We start from the raw sequence: 19,374 nt of genomic DNA, 5'->3' as shown, positions 1-19,374 counted from the left end.
GTAGGCACATCAGAATATTATCAGATCTTGAAAAGCTCTTTGTGGCTCAAAAATGGGTAAGTCACACTGTTGTGATCTAAATTCGCTCAAAAGTTTCCAATGTGCCTTGTGTAATCTGGCTATTATTAGTAGACCAAAGAATGCTTGTAGTTCTGTATAGTCATGTTCAATCCAGCATTCAAGATATGAGAGTAGAATTTTACTGTCTTCTGTACGAGTATTGGTATGCATTACTGTTACACTCTGCCTGGGACTGGTGATAAAACGTCTGAGGCAATCTGCCCTTGTTTGTATTTATGGTCTAGAGGGACATGTAATACCTGTTGTTTCATACATTATACACCAGGAAGCCTGCTTGCACACATCAGGCGATACTATATCATAGGTTAATACAAGAATAGGTGTACTAGTTCACTGAATACCATAATCGTCTTCTTCACATTTATTTACATCCACCTCATCTCCGACCTGTATATCTTCCTGTCACATCTAGATTAGCATCACTCTCATACCCATTTCCAAAAATTGATTCATCATTATTATCACTCTTACGAATATCTGCTAGATCCTGCTCAAGCCTGTAGCCCTTTTCAAAGCATATAGTACGATCCATTATGAATAAAGTATAATACCACACCTTAGTTCAACAAAATGCAGTTCATAACTGTGAATTTGTTCCAACCATGCACGTGTATGTAATTTTTACAAATTGGTTAAAGCAAGGGACATACAAATGTCGCTTGAGACGGTGCATTATTGCCAAGTTTTTACTTTCGTATTAAAGTTGAAATATAACATTGAAAATCGCATTATTATAGACGTGGGACATGTTATGACCTCAATGGAAAAATTTTAAATTATTGTTCTATGAACTGTGATATAACCATAAATATTTTGCCCAGTTATAATGAGGAGTCCATAAAAGGCATATCTGGAGAATGAGAACTCTATTTCCACATTAAAACTGTTTCTTTGTAGTTGAAAGAGCCTTGGAGTTTAAAAGGACCCCAAACACCAAGCAAGGGTTAAACTGACGGTGTTCCGAGCGCTGCGTTGCGGGCTGTATACATCGCAGTACGCTGAAACATCGTAGGTATGAGGAGCGCTGCTGAAAAATAATAGTTCCACTTGCTGCCACAAGATGAAAATATGGCGCTGTAAGTGGTCAGAAGGTGAAAGGTTTCTTGTTTTGACGTCAGTATGCTGTTTGTCGCTTGGCGACGCATGTTGGTTTCTTTTGGGAAATGAGTGTTGGTGTAAAGGATTAATTAGGATGAAGTTTTCTGTACGAAACGGAATGGCGATTGAGAAGAAAGACCTTGTACTGTTGGTAAAGTTGTTTTATTAGAACGGCTCTGCATTGTGGGAATACTGCCGACGGAAAGAGCTGTGAAGAGGCCCCATATCAATAAATAGTCTAAAGAATATGATCGAAAAATTTGAAGAAACCGTTGAATTTGTAGGTGCAGCAGGGAAAGGGTGGGGGCTCATTCCCATGGCAGTTGTTGATGAAGCTGCTGTAGCCGACGGTGCAGGATAGCCTCAAATTCTGCAGCCAGTGCTCGAGCTGTGTCACGGGAACTGTCTGTCCCTGAACAACAGTGCAAAATATTTTGCGGCTGATTTATTACTGGTACCGCTACAAGGTTCAGAATGTGCACCAGATGTAGCCCAAAATAGGCTACAACGCCGTGACTTTGCCCTTCGTTTCTTGGCACAGATGGAAGTGGATGACATGTAGCCAGGGAATTTTCTTTGGATGGACGAGGCACATTTTACCCTTCACAGTGCCACGAATGCACAGAACTGTTCCCACACATCGTGCAGAAACGTCCAGTGCACTCTGCTTATCTGAGTGTGTGGTGTAGTTTCACAAGCTCCTTCAGTCACGGCTACTATGATGTTGCATAGCCGCCGCAAGTGGAATAGTTGCTTTGTCAGTGCTTCACAATTTTCGCAATTTTGACTGTGAGAAACTGACGCTGCAGTTTTTATCTTCACCACGCCAGCGCAGAGCGTGTCACATATGCAGCTAAATAAGAAAACCGTGCAATTCAAACGTTTATTTACATAGATAAGTGACTTCGACATTAGAGATTATATGACTATTGGTTTCGTTTTCTCATAATCATTCATCGATTGTGTCAGTGCTCGTGTGAATCGTGATAAATTGCGTAATTTCGAACATTGCAATGGAAGTGCCGCGTAAAATTCGAACTATATCGTCAACTGCAACCTTAACTGATGCATTTTAGAAGCTTTTGGCTACAGTATACTCCTTCAAAGCCAAGCTTTCTCTAATTTCACTACACAGCGTGTTCCAAAGTGATCTTTACAACTCCGATCACGTATATTTCAGAAATGGGGACAGGTAGAAATGTGCGGTTTGTGGCATAATGTTCAAACGCACTTGACACCTTGGTAGCGTCTAACAGATTTCAACGAGTGCGCCATCTGTAGCACATGGGATATGTAGGCCAGGAAATGCGTCGCTCTCTGCCAATACAGCAACCTGGAAATGTCTTTCAAAGCCTCCCTATTCATCGAATCGAGGCCCAGTGAAGAGGGGCACGATCCTGTTGCAGCATGATGTCACGGTGCAGTTGCTTGACCTGTGGAAGTGTCCGCAGCTCGTGGTCGTGCGGTAGCGTTCTCGCTTCCCGCACCCGGGTTCCCGGGTTCGATTCCCGGCGGGGTCGGGTATTTTCTCTGCCTCGTGATGACTGGGTGTTGTGTGATGTCCTTAGGTTAGTTAGGTTTAAGTAGTTCTAAGTTATAGGGGACTGATGACCATAGATGTTAAGTCCCATAGTGCTCAGAGCCAGCCTGTGGAAGTGCAAATTCTTCCAACATGTTCAGATAAACAACCTAGGTTACTGTCACCTTTGGAAAGAAAAGTGGTTCTAGCACATGAAAATGAAGCAGACCACACCACACGATTACCTTTGGAGTGTCACGCACAATTTCCATGTTAGTACGGGGGATCTCAAAGCCCCACATCTTCCATTATATCAGTGCACTTTCCCGGCCACGGCACATTAAGCAAACTTCTTCCGTGAACATGAGTTTTTTCAGTAAACTTGGTTGATCGTCGATGAGCTTCAGAATCTCAATTAATGCTTTGCGCTTTGGTCTGTCATCAGGTCGAGGTCCGTGCAGCAGCTGTATCTTGTAGGCATGAAGCTTCAGTCTCTGGCGTAACACCCTGTGCATCATGGTCGGTAGTATCTGAAACAGTCGGCACGCATGATGAACTGGTTTAGCTGTGGTCCGGATAATGCTTGTTGCACTATTCCATAGCCCCGAAGCTGGCGGGAGCGGCGCTTATATTCACTTCTTATGTAGCTTCAGGCACGGCGCGGTCGAATCCGCGCACCAATGGCCGACGTTTCCTCACCGCTTCCTCTGGTCTTGCGTTCCGCATCTTCGTTTCGGCGCTTGTGACATCAGTCAATAACTAACATAAAAAAAACCTTCGAGTGTGCGCGCGCGCGCGTGTGTGTCTGTGTGTGTGTGTAAACATTGTGCCACAGACAGCACTTTTCTACCTACTGTGGTATACGTTGGCAAAACGGTAAATATCTTTTTCGACCCCCTCTATATTTATGTGGAAAAAGCATATTTTTGAGAATTTTCGAAAGCTTTCAGAAGTATATTTAGAAGAACTTTTGTAAGTTAGGAGTGTTGTGCATAATGTCTCTCGTAGTAAATAGGCGTTTGTAATTTACAGTCATTGTAAATAACACACATGTCTTGTCACATTATGTTTTCTTTCAGCAGGAGTGTATATTGTCTGTGTTTATTGTAGATTAATATTAGGTTCGGATACGTTAGTGAACATACTCTGGAAAACGTTTCAAGTTTTTTCCTTGTCGCAAGAGATATTTTGCTTTGGCTGTTAATAGCTTCCCTTCTAAAAGGCTACTGGTAGCACTTACAGAATATCAGACCTATTAACTAAAATAAAGTCAGCAAGCTAAGTAGAAAGTTATTTTATTACTGTTGTAAAACAGTGTACGAGGCATGCTGTTCTCGGGCATGGGATGAGTTAGTTGCTGTTTGGAAGCAACTGGAAATCGCGCTGACCATTGTCAAGCGATTAGAAGCTGCTGCAGCTGAGTGTGTTGCGAGGACTATCAGGAGCCACGCATCTCAAGCAATATCCTCCACTGTGGATACTGTCTGTCCTGCAGGAAATACAGGATCTTTCATCACTTGCCCACTTGACTGTGAGTTGTGTTAGTAGTAGATCTAGACATCCTGCAGGGAGAACTTAGGACGTTAAAGTCATCCTCCTAACCAACAGCTTCGAGGTGGTGCCTGCCATTGAAATCGGAAACTGAGCCAGTGAGGCTCATTTCACGTCTTGGGGAATGTGCTGAGTCCCATATCAAGGGGAGGAAAACACAAAAGGGTAGGGTCTAGTAATCGAAGGCAGCGTACAGCGAATAAGGGTAATCCTTAGGGAACTGTCAGCAAGGGATGGGAAAGAAAACGATGCGTTGTCAGTGTCTAGGCCTGGCTGCCTCGTTCAAGATGTCGAAGACGCTATTAGGCAGCCACTGAGAGACCAGGGTACAACCACCTGCAGATTATGACGCACGTTAAGGCAAATGATGCCTGTCACCTGGGTTCTGAGGACATACTTGGATCATTCCAGAGACTGTCAGAGAAAGTTGAGAGTACCTGCCATGCTCACGGAGTTACAACCAAGCTCATAATTTGCAGCATGGTCCCCAGAACAGTTCGTGGCCTTTTGGTTCTGTGTCGAAAGGAATGATTGGAACAGAGATTGTCCGCAGCTCGTGGTCGTACGGTAACGTTCTCGCTTCCCACGCCCGTGTTCCCGGGTTCGATTCCCGGCGGGGTCAGGGATTTTCTGTGCCTCGTGATGACTGGGTGTTGTGTGCTGTCCTTAGGTTAGTTAAGTTTAAGCAATTCTAAGTTCTAGGGGACTGATGACCATAGATGTTAAGTCCCATAGTGCTCAGAGCCATTTTTGAACCAGAGATTGTGAAGGTTCTGTGACAAGCTAGGCTGTAACTTCATGCACTTCCTAGACTTGCTATAGCGCTGAGAAATGTAAGATCCGCATTAAATGATTAGGTGTACACTATATATGTGTGCGGGGTGCACAGAAAAGTTTTTTGGATTATCTCCGTCCAATACAGATGACGATATCTGCAGCAGACACGGAAATATCTGTGCAAGATCCAACGAAATGCTTCCCACAGGCGAGAGTATTAGAAGTTTTAGTGGTTAACTGTCGAATCATTCGCAACAAACTGCCACAGTTTAAAGTACTCCTAAAAACAGTGAACTTACATAATAAAAAGTACAGAAAGCTGGTTGAAATCAGAATTTGGCAGCAGTGAGATTTTTGGGGAAAATTTAAGCATGTAACGAAAGGATGGGCAAGTGAAAATGTGGGTGGTGTATTTGTCACAGTAGACACTAAACTTTCATCCACCGAAATACAAAATGAAGCCTAATGTGAGTGCTTGGGAACGACTCAGTACCAGGGGTGGGCATAAAATTATAACTGGATACTTCTACCGACCACCAGACTCACTTCCTAATGTAACCGTGAACTAGTACGTTAATGCCCTAGTTGTGCTGTAGCCATCGGAGGAGACTTTAATCATCCAACGATCACCCAGAATAATTACAATTTGTTAGTGGTGGGCAGGACACGACATCCTGTGAGATATTAGGAAACGTCTTCCCTGTAAACTATATAGAACAGATACTTCGAAACCCCAGTCACGATGGAAATAAATTAAATCTAACAGCAACAAAGAGACCAGAACTTTTTGAGAATATTCACATCGAAATTCGTATCAACAATGTTTACCAAAGTACAAAGGGCATCTAAAACAAGTAGAAAGATTTACCGTATATATTTTGTGACATATCTCGATGAGGAAGTTGAAACTTTAGCTCAGGACAGGAGCATGTAGAGGTACTATGGCGCAAGTTTAAGTGAAAGTTGACCATGCACTCAACAGATATGCAGGCAGTACAGCAGTTCGTGATGTGAGGGAGCCTCCTTGGTATACAGTCACTGTAAAACAACTGCTACAGAAACAGAGGCTACTGCATAGTAGGTGTAAAACAAAGCATATGACTCTAGCTAGATAGAGAAATGCAAAATGAAATGCATTTGGCTGTCAAGAGAACAATGTGCAAAGCCTTCACTGACTACGGTAGCAGAATTTTATAGAAGAATCTTTCACGAAACCCAGAGAAATTTCGGTCTTATGTAAAGGCTATTAGTGGCACCAAGTTAAGTGTCTAGTGACTCAGGTACGAGACAGGAAATGTAGTTGTGTGAAAAAAAAGCAGAATTCTTTGGTTTCATTTTCAAATGATCCTTCACAAAGGAAAACCCAAGAGTACTGCCCCAATTTAGTTTTTCTACCACTGCAAAGATGGGCGAAGTAGATACTCGTGTCAGTGGCACTGAAAAACTGAAATCGATAAAACTGAGCAAATCTCCAGGGCCCCATGAAATCCATACACACTTTTATACCCGATTATCTAAAGTACAATTCTATGGGGACTATGAAATGAAATTTGAGACTAGATTGAGGTTTTTTTGGAAGGGAGTTGGCAGGAGGTACCGTATCTTGGATGGAGAGTCATCGGTAGATATAGAAGTACCATCGGGTGTGACCCAAGAAAGTGTGTTGGTTCCCTTGCTGATCATGTGGATGTTAATGACCTTACGGGCAGTATTAACAGTAATCTAAAACTTTTCTCAGATGATGCAGTTATCCATACAGAATTACTATCTGAAAGAAGTTCAGTCACATCTTAAAAACAACTTCAAAGTGGCGCAAAGTGTGGCAAACTTGCTTTAAATATTAAGAAACGCAAAATTGTGCATTTCACAACAAAATAACGTAGTATCTTATGACTGTAGTACCAACGAGTCACAGTCGGAATCGATCAATTCAAACAAACACCTGGGTGTAATAATTTATGGTGATACGAAATGGAACAATCGCATAGTCTCAGTCGCAGAAAAGTCTGGTGGCAGACTGTGGTTCACTGCTAGAATGCTAGGGAAATGCAATTGCAACGTCCCCTTAGAAAAAATTTATGAATGACTGTGCTGATAAACCCCTTACATTATTTGATTTTCAAACAGCTGAACAGAACTGAACGTACTCAGACATTTCGCTCTTTACCTATTCTGACCAACACTAAACTGACACACAATATTTTTAGCGCAACGCAATCTGACTTTCAAAAATCCCTACAAAAGAATGGTCCTGACTAACAATAACCTATACCTTTCATGAATCACATACATCACAGAAATCTTCGTTACTCAAACTACTCCAATACAGCGTGCGCCAATACTGCCAGCTGAATAAAATATTCTAACTACTGAAGGCACTAACTACTGATAGGCATAGTTAGCAAATGAAAGATTTTGATGGAGAACAAACAATGTACTAACCTTAATAGTGTTCAAAAGTCATAATATATATATCAGTTCATGACATCCAGTCTTACAAATTTATTGTCTCTGATGGACACACGTCCAGATCATCCGCTCTCAAAACTCCGCCATCTCTCTCCCCGCATCCACCACTGCTGGCGGCTCACCTCCAACTGCGCAATGCTACGCGCTGTTAACAGCCAACTGCCCAACACTACAACAGCAAATTCCAACAATGCAAACCAGCCACAGACTGCACACAGCACAGTCAGTGATTTTCATATAGAGCGCTACGTGGCGTTACCAACATAACAACCTAAACAGCCTACTTACACAATCAGTCTACAAAGGAGACGGCATACAAAACACTCGTGCTACTCATCCTAGAATACTGCTCAAGTGCGTGGGACCCGTACAGAACAGGACAGTCAGAGGTATTGAACGGTTGCTAAAAGGGCAGAACGAATAGTCACCCTTTTGTTTGACACGTGAAATGAAGTTATGAAGATGCTGAAAGGACAGAATATACGCTTAAAGACATACGCGAAGTACCCGTGAAAAGCTGCTTAGCGGAATCTAGGAATATGTGACACTCCCATCAAATCACTCCTGTAGACTAATTACGATCAGAAAACTGTCTGCTTTGATGAATATGAATCTGTACTGAATAGATAATTGATTAAAAACGCATAATTCATCGCCATTCACGATCTGATCTTTTACACTGGGAAATGAAATCTTTGACCGTAATTCATATGCTACACGTTTATTTTCGCAGTTGTTCTAAGTCGCTGTCAAACACAAGAAAAGCAACAGCAGCATGGGAAACTACGGCTACTCACATCGGTTTACTCTACTTGTGAACTGACGGCTGAATACTGAAGACATATTGCCTTGTCTTCGTTCGAAACACATCTCTCAATATGCAAAAAAGATCTCCATGAATATGTACCTTCGAAGGGTGGTATAATGTATCCTTTGTCTGGTAGTAAATAACAAATGTAAATGTCCTTATTGATGAGCAGTGCATAAGTAAAGATTTCCCATTGAAAGGACTCACCAAAAAACGCTATAGCAAGAAGTAAATCTCATCATATTATCGCTAAATTACCTATTTGGGGCTGACTTAACTTTCGAAGTATAAAATAAATATATTTGCTGATTGTCGATTGTATCAGGCCGTGGGTGTTGCAGAACTTACTGTTGTCCGATTAATGGGTTCAACATGGTTGACTTATTTTACACTTCAAGTAGTGCTGTCAACTCTCGAACATCGTAATAAAAGATGCAGGTACTAACTGAAATGAAACGCACAAACAGCGAGACACGATTCACGATCCGTGTGTTGGCTTTCGAACAATGTAGGTTGCCCTTCCTGAGACGTCTTTTGCTGGAAAAGAAAATATTCAACATAAAGAAAAACATCTGTGGTAAATCTATAAGGTGTTATAATAATCATACCCACGTTTGGAATTACCTAAAATAACTATTCACTGAAAGTTCAATTACAGGATAGCCACTCACATACCGATATCTATCTCCTCCTGTAGAACAAGCGAGAGTGAGTAAAACGGTAAGGAGCTCCCTCTCCAAAAAAAAATTTAGTTTATCTTTTTTGACAAATGAATGTGCCTTGCTAGATATCGATACATTTACGAAGGATTACTCGTATTGTATTGTACTGAACCGGGGACCTAGAAACGACGGAGAGGCTTCGTCCCCGCCGTAGCCCCCAGTGGTTCACAACCCCACAACAGGCTACAGCAGTCCACTCACCTCACCGCCGCCCCACACCGAACCCAGGGTTATCGTGCGTTCGGCCCCCACTGAACCTCTCTGGGGAGGTCTCACACCAGACGAGTGTAACCCCAAATATTTGCTGGTAGAGTAATTATGGTGTACGAGTACGTGGAGACAGTGTTTACGTAGCAATTGCCGACATGTGTAACGGAGGCAGAATATGGGGAACCAACCCACATTCGCCGAGGCAGATGGAAAACCGCCTTAAAAACCATCCACAGACTGGCCGGCACACCGGACCTCGACACTAATCCACCAGGCGGATTCGTTACGAGGACCGGCACGCCTTCCCGCCCGGAAAACAGTGCGTTAGACCGCCCGGCTATCCGGGCGGGCAAGGATTACTTAATTACATAAATTTAAACATTTATACGGTAAGAAGAGCGCAATCTAAGAAAGAAGTAAAAGTTACATCGTTTAATTTTATGTGGTTTAGTGGCATGAGAAACTAAAGGTATGGATCCACCACTTTTATTTTGTTTTGGCGATAACTGATAGCCGGCCGGAGTGGCCGTGCGGTTCTAGGCGCTACAGTCTGGAACCGCGTGACCGCTACGGTCGCAAGTTCGAATCCTGCCTCGGGCATGGATGTGTGTGATGTCCTTAGGTTAGTTAGGTTTAAGTAGTTCTAAGTTCTAGGGGACTGATGACCTCAGCAGTTAAGTCCCATAGTGCTCAGAGCCATTTGAACCATTTGATAACTCTTATATTGTGCCACAATAGTTTATAACTTCTTGTACATTATGTATTAGTTTTGTAGTAATCTAATTACTTCGCAACTGTAATAGTCTTCATTCTGCTTTTTATTTGTCAATCAACAAAGTAAATGGTAACGACATGAAATGCGACTTCAGTTGAAAGCGCACCGTCAATATGGATGTTACCTGCGTGCGACGGCAGGAACACGAAAGATATTGCGACAGGCTTTGCATACGTCAGTTGCGTCGTCGCCCTGGGACTTCCTGATGTCAGTTGGCTCTGACAGCATTTCCGTGTTCTGTTCACGAGCACTCAATACTAGCAGCGACAGTACTTCATGAATCGATCGTAACACCGTGGCCAGCAGTAGCAGCTCACAAACCTGCGCAACGGCACTCCCATCAATTATTCACGGTCGACCCTAAAAGCCCCAGAGCTAATGCTCGCAGGAAGTTCATACGCGAGTTTAGTCGTCGCAGGTTAATTAATAAATGTGCCACCCTTACGATTCGTCTGTCTATATTTATTTACGCAGGGCGTTCAATAAGTAATGCAACACTTTTTTTCTGAAAGCAGGTTGGTTGTATTCAGGATCCCAGTACACCATATTATTCCCGACTGTTTTGGCTAAAAATACTCTATTTTTCAACATAATCTCGGTTCAGTGCGACTACCTTACGCCGCCTTACTGGGAGGGCCTGTATACCCGCGTCGTACCACTGTACAGGCCGATGATGGGGCCAAAGCCGCATCAGTAACGTCCGCATCATCCACGTACTGTTTCCCGCGGAGTGCATCCTTCATCGGGACAAACAGATGCAAGATGGAAGGTGCGAGATGCGGGCTGTACGGTGGATGAGGAAGAAGAGAAGAATCCAATGAAGTTTTTTGAGCCTCTGTTGCGTGTCGTTTCCATTTTTTTTTTAAATATGTGGTGGTGCTGAAGTCTGATCAACTTCGTTGATTTTTACTTCTGTAGGGAATGGAAGGGGTAAAAATTTTCTCTTTATTTATTTATTCTTCTTTCAGCTTTAGTTTGGGCACACACAAGGGTTCTTTAACTCGCTGCTTTTGGTGTGTATTTGAAAACATGTGTGGAGAAGTGCTAAAGGACGATATGTCCTTAAATTATGGAGAAGTACGTAGGGATATCATTTACGGAGGCTCAAATACTATCGCCTTCGGTACTTTATATTTGTGGTTGCGTAAGGGTTCTACCGTACCTACTGTGGTGAGTTGTGGTGTACTGTCACGTATCATGTCCAACTTCCGAAATAAGGTTCGTGCCTTCTCCTTGACCTTGTCTGAGAGGTAAGATTCGCTTAAGGCTCGATGAATGTCATGATTTCGGATCCACCATGGGCTCCTGTGATCCATCGTAGGCATCTGCTTTGTACAACCTGTAACTTCTTGTAGTTAGTGGCACACGTAATACCCCAAGAGGTCGATCCATACAAAATAGATGGTTCGACTGTGGCATGGTACAACTGGAGTTTCGTGCGTTGGCTGAGGTATGAGCTCTTCAGAAATGGGAGGAGAGCTCCCAGCATTTTGAGGCCAGACGTCTTCTTCTCCATAATGTGATGACTATACAACAGTTTGGCGTCCAGATGAACTCCCAGGTATTTTACAGTTGTTGCCCAGGGGAGTGGCTGGTCTGATATCCGTAGGCGTTCATTGACGATGGGTCTCCGACGTGTGAAGACAATAACTTTGGTTTTCTCTGCGTTGACCGTTATTTTGTTCATGTGGGTCCAGTGGTCCACTAAATCTAGTTGGCGCTGCATCCGTGTGACGAGGTGGTCCATTCTGGTGCCTGCAGTCAGGAACGCTGTGTCGTCGGCATAGAAACTGGCAGTAACATGTGGCACCGTCGGGAGGTCGTTAATATATAAATTAAACAGCAGTGGAGAGATGACCGATCCTTGTGGAAGTCCTTCAAGGACAGGCCGTGTTGTTGAATTCTTGTCATCAATGCGAACATATAATCTGCGATCCTGAAGAAAATTGTCGAGAAGTTTTAAATAGCAGTCTGGTAGGGGAGTGGTACGTCGGAGCTTGACGATCAAGTTGCGTCGCCATACTTTATAGTAAGCCTTCTCTATATCGAGAAAGACTCCAATAGTATGTCGTTTCTTGTTGAAATTGTCTTGGATAGATTCCGTGATGCGCAGTAGTTGTAACTCAGCCGATAGCTTCGCCTGGAAGCCAAACTGCTCCGGCCGGATGATGTTGTGTGCCACAAGGATGTCCAGCATGCGTTTCAATAGGACACGTTCCAGTACCTTTCCCAGCGTCGGCAGTAAACTTATGGGTCTGTAGCTGTCAGGGTGTGAGAGATCCTTGCCCGGTTTTGGTATTGGCACTATTCTGGCAATCTTCCATGCCTCTGGGAAGTATCCAGTCCTGAGGCAGCTGTTCACTATCCGGGTGAGAAGCACAACAGGCTTTCTCGGGAGGTGTTTCAACTCCGTATTACTGATTCTATCTGCTCCAGGTGAGGTGTGTTTGCTATACTTGATAATCCTCCGAATTTCCTCCGGCGTTGTCAGCCGGGGCATAGCGGTAGTCGGGGCGTCCCGAATAGCTTCCCATTCCGCCGCTGTGTCCTCCTCTGCACGGTGGAGTGCATCATCTCCATCCTCCGTGGGGGGCGTAGTCATCTGTTGTTGGTATGTATCCGCATACAGCTCCGCCTGCGCAAGTGAGTCGTACAAGAGGCCATGGGGTCCTCGAATTGCCCTTTTGGGGGGCTGTTGTTGTCTGAGACTTTTAACTATTCGCCATTCATCTTTGGTGCGTAATAGAAAGTTGTCCATTTTGAGTTCCCACGTGTCTTGCTTCCAGTCCTGAACCTTCCGCCGGAGTTCGCGGGTTAGTCTGTGAGTCTCCCGTCTATCGTCCGGATGGCGGTAGCGGACCCATCGTTTCCGAAATCGATTGCGCCTTGCCTTAAGTTCCTGCAGTGGTGGTGGAAACTCGTCATAATTGACTTCTGATTGCAGGTGCTCCGTGAGTGCTTGTTGTTTCGCATTGTTAATCTTCTTTGTGAGTACTGCGACTGACACATCAATCGCTTCTCTGGTAGTAACAACCTGGGTTGGTCGCACATTGTTGTTGAGGTACGCTTGGAACTGCTGCCAGTCGTAAGTTCTTGTCGTCGACAGTGGGAGTTGCAAAGTAGCCATCTCTATGAGTCCTAAAACCGGTCTGTGGTCCGACGAGAGATCATCCAGCGTCCGCAGATGGAGATTCGGGTTGATGTTCTTGATTATGGCGATGTCTAGAACATCAGGGTCTTGTGTCTGGACGTAAGGTATCCTCGTCGGTTCCCGTGGTCCATGGACGGAAATATGTAAATTCTCAGCCAGTGCAAACAACATATGTCCTTTTGGGTTAGTCTTACGGGAATTCCAGGCAACATGTTTACTATTAAGATCCCCTCCAAGGAGGATCTTGTCGTAACCCTCTGTAACGGAGTAAAGATCTTCTGGGTGGAGAGGCTTCTTTGGGCTAAGGTAAGCCGCAATACAGGTAATGTTTCCGAGCGTCGTGTGGATTGTTACTGCCGTGGCCTCTAAAGTCTGGAGTGGGGGTAAACGTTCTTGGTGGTGACGAATACATTTTTTGATCAGAACTGCGGTCCCTCCACCCCGTTGGTCCCGTCTGTCCGTCCGGTAGATGTGCATGTTCCTCAAGCGGAGGTCGGTTGACTCGCGGAGATGTGTTTCGGAGACAAATGCTACGTCTATCTTGTGGCGATGTAAGAAGTCCGTGAATTCTATTTTATTCAGTTTAAGGCCGTTGGCATTCCAAATGCAGAAGTTAAGATGCCTCGTGTGATGCCGTCTATCCATTTAGGGTGTTTGAAAAGCTGTCAGTACGCTTTCTACAAGCGAGAGGATAGACGTCAGCTTCTGCTGGAGGGCGGTGAGTAGTTGAAGAATATCTGTTAACGCTGGTGTAAAAGTGGTCGACCAGGCAGATGGTGTCTCCACTGGTGTTGGCGTCGGTGGATGGGCACGTATTGCTTCGGAGTACGAGCGCTGTTGTCTTGTCTGTCGGAGAGTCACTCTGGGTGCCGGTTGTGGTCGAGAGGCGATTGTTTCCACAGGGAGAGGTGCCGCTTGTTGTTGGGTGGCCGGAATCGCTGCCATGGCCGAGTTCTTAGCAATTATAGGCCGTTGTGGGGTCGACTTCTTTGGTGTCCTTCTAGTATATTTCCGTAGGAGTTCTTGAAATTTTGGGCAGCCACGGAAGGTCGCTTGTTCACAATTGGCGCACTTTGGGGGCGCCGTCCTAGGATGGGTACAATTCGATGATTTATGGGATCCACCGCATCGGACGCAGCGTGCTGGCATGCTGCAGTAGTTCGCTGTATGCTCGAAACGTTGGCAATGTCGGCACTGGACTGGTCCTTCTTTACTATTATAGGTTTCTATTATCACTCGTGTGTAGAGCAGGTATTTGACATCATATATCTTGTCACTGTCTTTTCCGGATGGGAGGGTGACTCGGTACACAGGTTGCGGTATCAATTGTTTCGTCTTCTCGTCGCGTTCCTTAAATTGGTAGACTTGTAGCACGTTGAAGCCTTTTTCCTTGAGGGCATAGTAAAGTTGTTCTTCGGTAACTTCCGCCGGAAGGCGTTTGACAACTACTTTCAGTTCCCTGTCGTCTGGTGCTTGATGCGTAAAATAGGAGAAGCTGTGGTTCGTTAAGTATTTTATTGCACGCCTTTGGTCTTCGAAGGACTCAAAGTGGTATTTGATGCGGTCCTTTTGGTATATAGCTTTAAGGTTGCCCTCTAGAAGTCCTTTGAGCGTTTCATTGAGGTGAACGTAATCCTTTGTGTAATAAATTGTGACTGGGGGCACTTTGCGAAGCACATTCTTGTCTCTGTCCACGGCTTCTGCGGCATTAGAAGTTTGTGCCTGCGGCTTGCTGGTGGTTGATGGAGGCGCAGCTTGAGGTGTCAGTGGGGCGAATCGGTTCGTTGTGGGGATAGTCTCCGTTCGTCTCTTAGCTGGGTTGGCTAAGTCCTTGGCTAATGCGTTGCTTCTGCGCCGTTTGTTGTGTACGAGCGTAAAGTCCCCCTCTGCGTGTGGGGAGTCGCTGTCGTTTTCTGCTGGAAAGGCCGCTGCCATCTCCGCGTCGTCGACCGTTTGGTGGGAGTGCTGTGATTCGACATCTGAGTCCACAGATGGAGATGCCAGACAGGTGTCGTTATCCTGCTCTTGCGTTTCCCGTGAATAGCGGATAAGGCGTTGTATGTCCTTCAGCGTTTCTTTGTCCTCCTCCCGACATATTTCGAGTCTTCTGGCGTAGTTCTGGCGGTCGTCTTCATTGCTGCGTCCGTCGTGATGTGATGTATGGCCGACGTCCGAATACGGTTTCGTCGTGCGGTGTGTAGTCTTCTGCGGTCGAATAGCGCCTGTCGATCGTCGTTCTATCCTGTCATGAACCGGTGCCGTAGCCTGGGTCGTCAACCTGGGATCCGTCCTGTGTGGAGCGGCCGCTGGGGCGTCCGGCGGGCCAGGCCCAACCGACCGACCAGCGGCCGACTCCGGCGCGTCCGAGGCGGCTGTCCCGGCCGCGCGCGCATCGTCCTCGCTCGTCGGCATCGCGAACTCGACTGCATTTTTGTGGCGACGAACACAATGCAGGAGTCCAGCTGTGTGTGGCCAGCCGACACGCGGCAGATCGGACAGGTCTAACGACTTTGCTGCGGTGGCGACAAACGCCTCGCAGTGCTTTTGTTCACTGTCAGGTCTCCGTGGGCATTCTGCAAGCGCCTATGAATATTTGTGATGCTCTGGTTTTCAGTAGATACGTCATTTCGAAGGCTACTTACAGCGCCGCCACCTATTGGGACTTCGTGAAACTATCGGGGCTGAAGCGGGAATATTCTACGACGTCCCACAACAAATTCCGCATTTCTTCAAATGATATTAGCCGAAGAAAAAGTGTTGCATTACTTTTTGAACGCTCATTGTTGTAACTGAGAGCCAGAGAGAATATTCATAGCAACGTTTGTTAAATTACGTAGAAAGTGGATGACGCGATTAATAAAATGAAATGCTACATAATGAACACATAACAAAACATTAGCTATAAAATAACATTTTTCTTCACGAGTTCTAATGATTTCAGCAGTATAATTCTGAGATTATTTTGGGTTTTTTGGTAATTAGTCTCTCACAGTTACGATGTGTCAGAGGAAGAGGCGGATTACGTGGTTCATCTTCGAATATCGTGAGTGTGAGTCGAGTTACACTCACATGGCAGTTAAGACGAAAATGCAATGTGCTTGCTGAATTCGACCTCACATTGCCATGATGGAGATCGCTTTTGCGAAAAGTTTTCACTGCCTACCTTAAAAATCTTTGTCACCGCACTCACATTTCGGGGAACTATCAAAAGCAGTTACAAACGTAAACCCTCCTTTACAAACATTATTCTTTAAGGCATCAGAAATAAAAAAAAATACTGTCGTTAACATACATTAAAATACTTGCCTTTTAAATTACTGTCACTTGCAGGATACATTGTTTACATGTCTACGAGAAAACAAGACCGTTGATGTCACAAGGGGCACTTGTGTACTACGCTGATAGTTTGTACGTAGGGGTAGATACTTTTTCAGTTAATGTCATAAATTTGGATTCTATCTTACTATTACTGATTTACTACATACATGACTAAACTTGCACACAACTATATATGTAAATGAATTAAATGCGATTTTGGAAATCGCCGGCGGTTCAGTTTGTAGAAGAGTACTTCACAAATTTTATTAAAAAAATCATTACACATTTCCTACATTGTTGAACGTGTATCAGAATTTATTTTGGAAACATGTATCTGGACCAAAAGATGAAGGCACTTATTTCCCCAAACTCTTTTATTCCAAGACATTACCATTTGAAGATCTACTACATATCATTTAGATGAATGATTAGAATATCGTCAAGAAACGTGTTTCCTGTAAACAAACTAAGAAGTTATGGCTATTTTGGACAGTGACGTCAATACGCGCAATTTGAGTATTACTGCTGCACCAACCTGATGCCGTATGAACCACATAAAGCACAATCAGTGGAAATATTTTTTGCGTCATGATAAGAGGAGTTGGGTTGTTTTTGGGGAAGGAGACCTGACAGCGAGGTCATCGGTCTCATCGGATTAGGGAGGGACGGGGAAGGAAGTTGGCCGTGCCCTTTCAAAGGAACCACCCCGGCATTTGCCTGGAGCGATTTAGAGAAATTACGGAAAACCTAAATCAGGATGACCGGACGCGAGATTGAACCGTCGTCCACCCCAATGCGAGTTCAGTCACGATAAGAGTTGATACGTATAGTCTGATCGTAAAAGTGCCAGGGGCTACTAATTCCAGTACGAAGGACATGGCGTGGTGTAGTTTATGAATTTACGTAATGCTCGGTATCACTTAAGTGATGTTTGTGCAGAACAGGTACTTTAAAATGCTAGGGTGAAATTAAACATGGAAAGAACACGTTCCAGAAACATAAGTTGTCCTTAAAAGTTTAGATAATGGCCAGTAGCGTACTTCGTGCAGGAAATTTGTCAGCGTCCGCCGTTATCTACGGCGTGGTTGTAATTAAAGTGCAACTACTCACAGAGGTCCAGTGAGGGCTGTAATTATCGTATGCCAGAGAAACAATGTAGATATTCTAATGCATTAATGCGGAACGGACTTAACGCTGAACAAGAATTAGTGACATATTTGGTCACCAGGTGCAAATCTAGCACTGTGAAAGCAAGAAAGTCTTATTTGATGTTTCCATACGTAATGATTTAGGAACGGGACGTTGGTAGAAAGGGTCAAACACGTGAGGAAGGCGTGATAATGACGACATTACTGGCCGCAGCGTGTACAATTTGTTCAATATGAGCACCAGAGGAGTAGAGGAGATGCGGTACAGTGTCACATTTGCACCTGGCGGCCGAAACTGGAACTAATATTTCCAGCGTAAAGCGATTCCGCGTTAGCACATTAGAATATCTGCCTAGTTTCGCTGCCATACGATAATTACGGCCCACACTTGGCCCCTCAGTTTAATTATAACCAACCGACATGATGGGAACGAAAGGGTGTGTGTCAGCTGCTAGTTCGACGCAGCCAAGGAGAGTGCAGCCTGGCAGGCGACGTGCTTTAAAGCAAGAGAAGAAGGAATATTATCACTTTTTGACATCAGTGTAGATGCGAAGTCCTCTATGAACCCGGAAAAAATTTAGCCTTGTTTTCATGTCCAACCCTAACCACTACCTTGGTAATCGCAACGTATTCAGAAGAAACAAACACTCATTTGTGACAATAAAGATTGTAAGTTTCGTTGCTGCTCGTCTCATTCGCAGCAATTTAAGCTATGCTAATAGGTCCTACCCTAACCACACCATCACTATGCATTCGAAAGAAACAGCCAAATATTTGTGACAAACATTATAAATTTAGCTACTGCTCGCCTCTCATTGGTTATGTGAAACTGTCGTCCCATTGGTTACGCGCAACTGTCACGTTGCCAACCTGTGAGCATTTCAAGACTTCAGCTCAAGTCTTTTTACCTGTAAATAAAGTTTGAGGTATGTTTTTATGCAGACTTCACTAATTTTCTTGGTTCCGTGCACTCTCTCCTGAATTTTATGTCTTTATTTAGCTCACACGCTATACGTAATAACAGCAATAAGAGTTACATAAACCATCGCTGAGTTCATTTATTGGGTTTCTCGCCATTAAAAAACTCAATCATATTTCCATTAAACGAATTATTCAGCGCATCATTATGCAACATTTCTGTCAAATGCAACAGGAACGTTTAATTTCGTCTCCGCATTCCTGGAGGCAGGAGCCTAGAGACCGAGCTACACAAACTCTTCCTGCTCCTTTGCAAGACTGAGTCGCTGCCAGACAGCTGCAAGACAGCGGTTATTTATTCAGCACACAAGAAAGGAAGCATGATGAGTTGCTCAACTATCGAGGAATCAGTTTACTTCACGTGGCATACATAAGCCTAATACAATTATTTTAGGAAAGCTAAGACTATGTACAGAAATTATCATTGAAGAATATCAGACTGGATTCCGTCCAATCCGATCAGTTATTGACATTGTGTTTGCTCTCAGTCAATTTCTAAGAAATATTGAGAAAGAGTTAGAACAGTCCAGGTGTTCTTCATAGATTTCGAAGAACTTATGATAGTATTCACCAAGAAAACCTCTATAAAATCCAGAAGGAATTTTGAAACCCAATGAAATGATTAGAGTATGTACGAGGGGATACCCAAAAGAAACCGAACTAATTCTCTGATGGGCAGAGCTTCCATAGTACCGCGTTTTGCCGCTGGGAACATATAGAATGAACATTCCAGTCAGTAAGCCGGGTGCGGTTGCTGAAGGAGGTCAGG

The sequence above is a fragment of the Schistocerca cancellata genome, chromosome 2 (genome assembly GCF_023864275.1).
Source record: "Schistocerca cancellata isolate TAMUIC-IGC-003103 chromosome 2, iqSchCanc2.1, whole genome shotgun sequence".
NCBI classification, from domain to species: Eukaryota; Metazoa; Arthropoda; class Insecta; order Orthoptera; family Acrididae; genus Schistocerca; species Schistocerca cancellata.
This window is presented reverse-complemented; position numbering follows the sequence as displayed.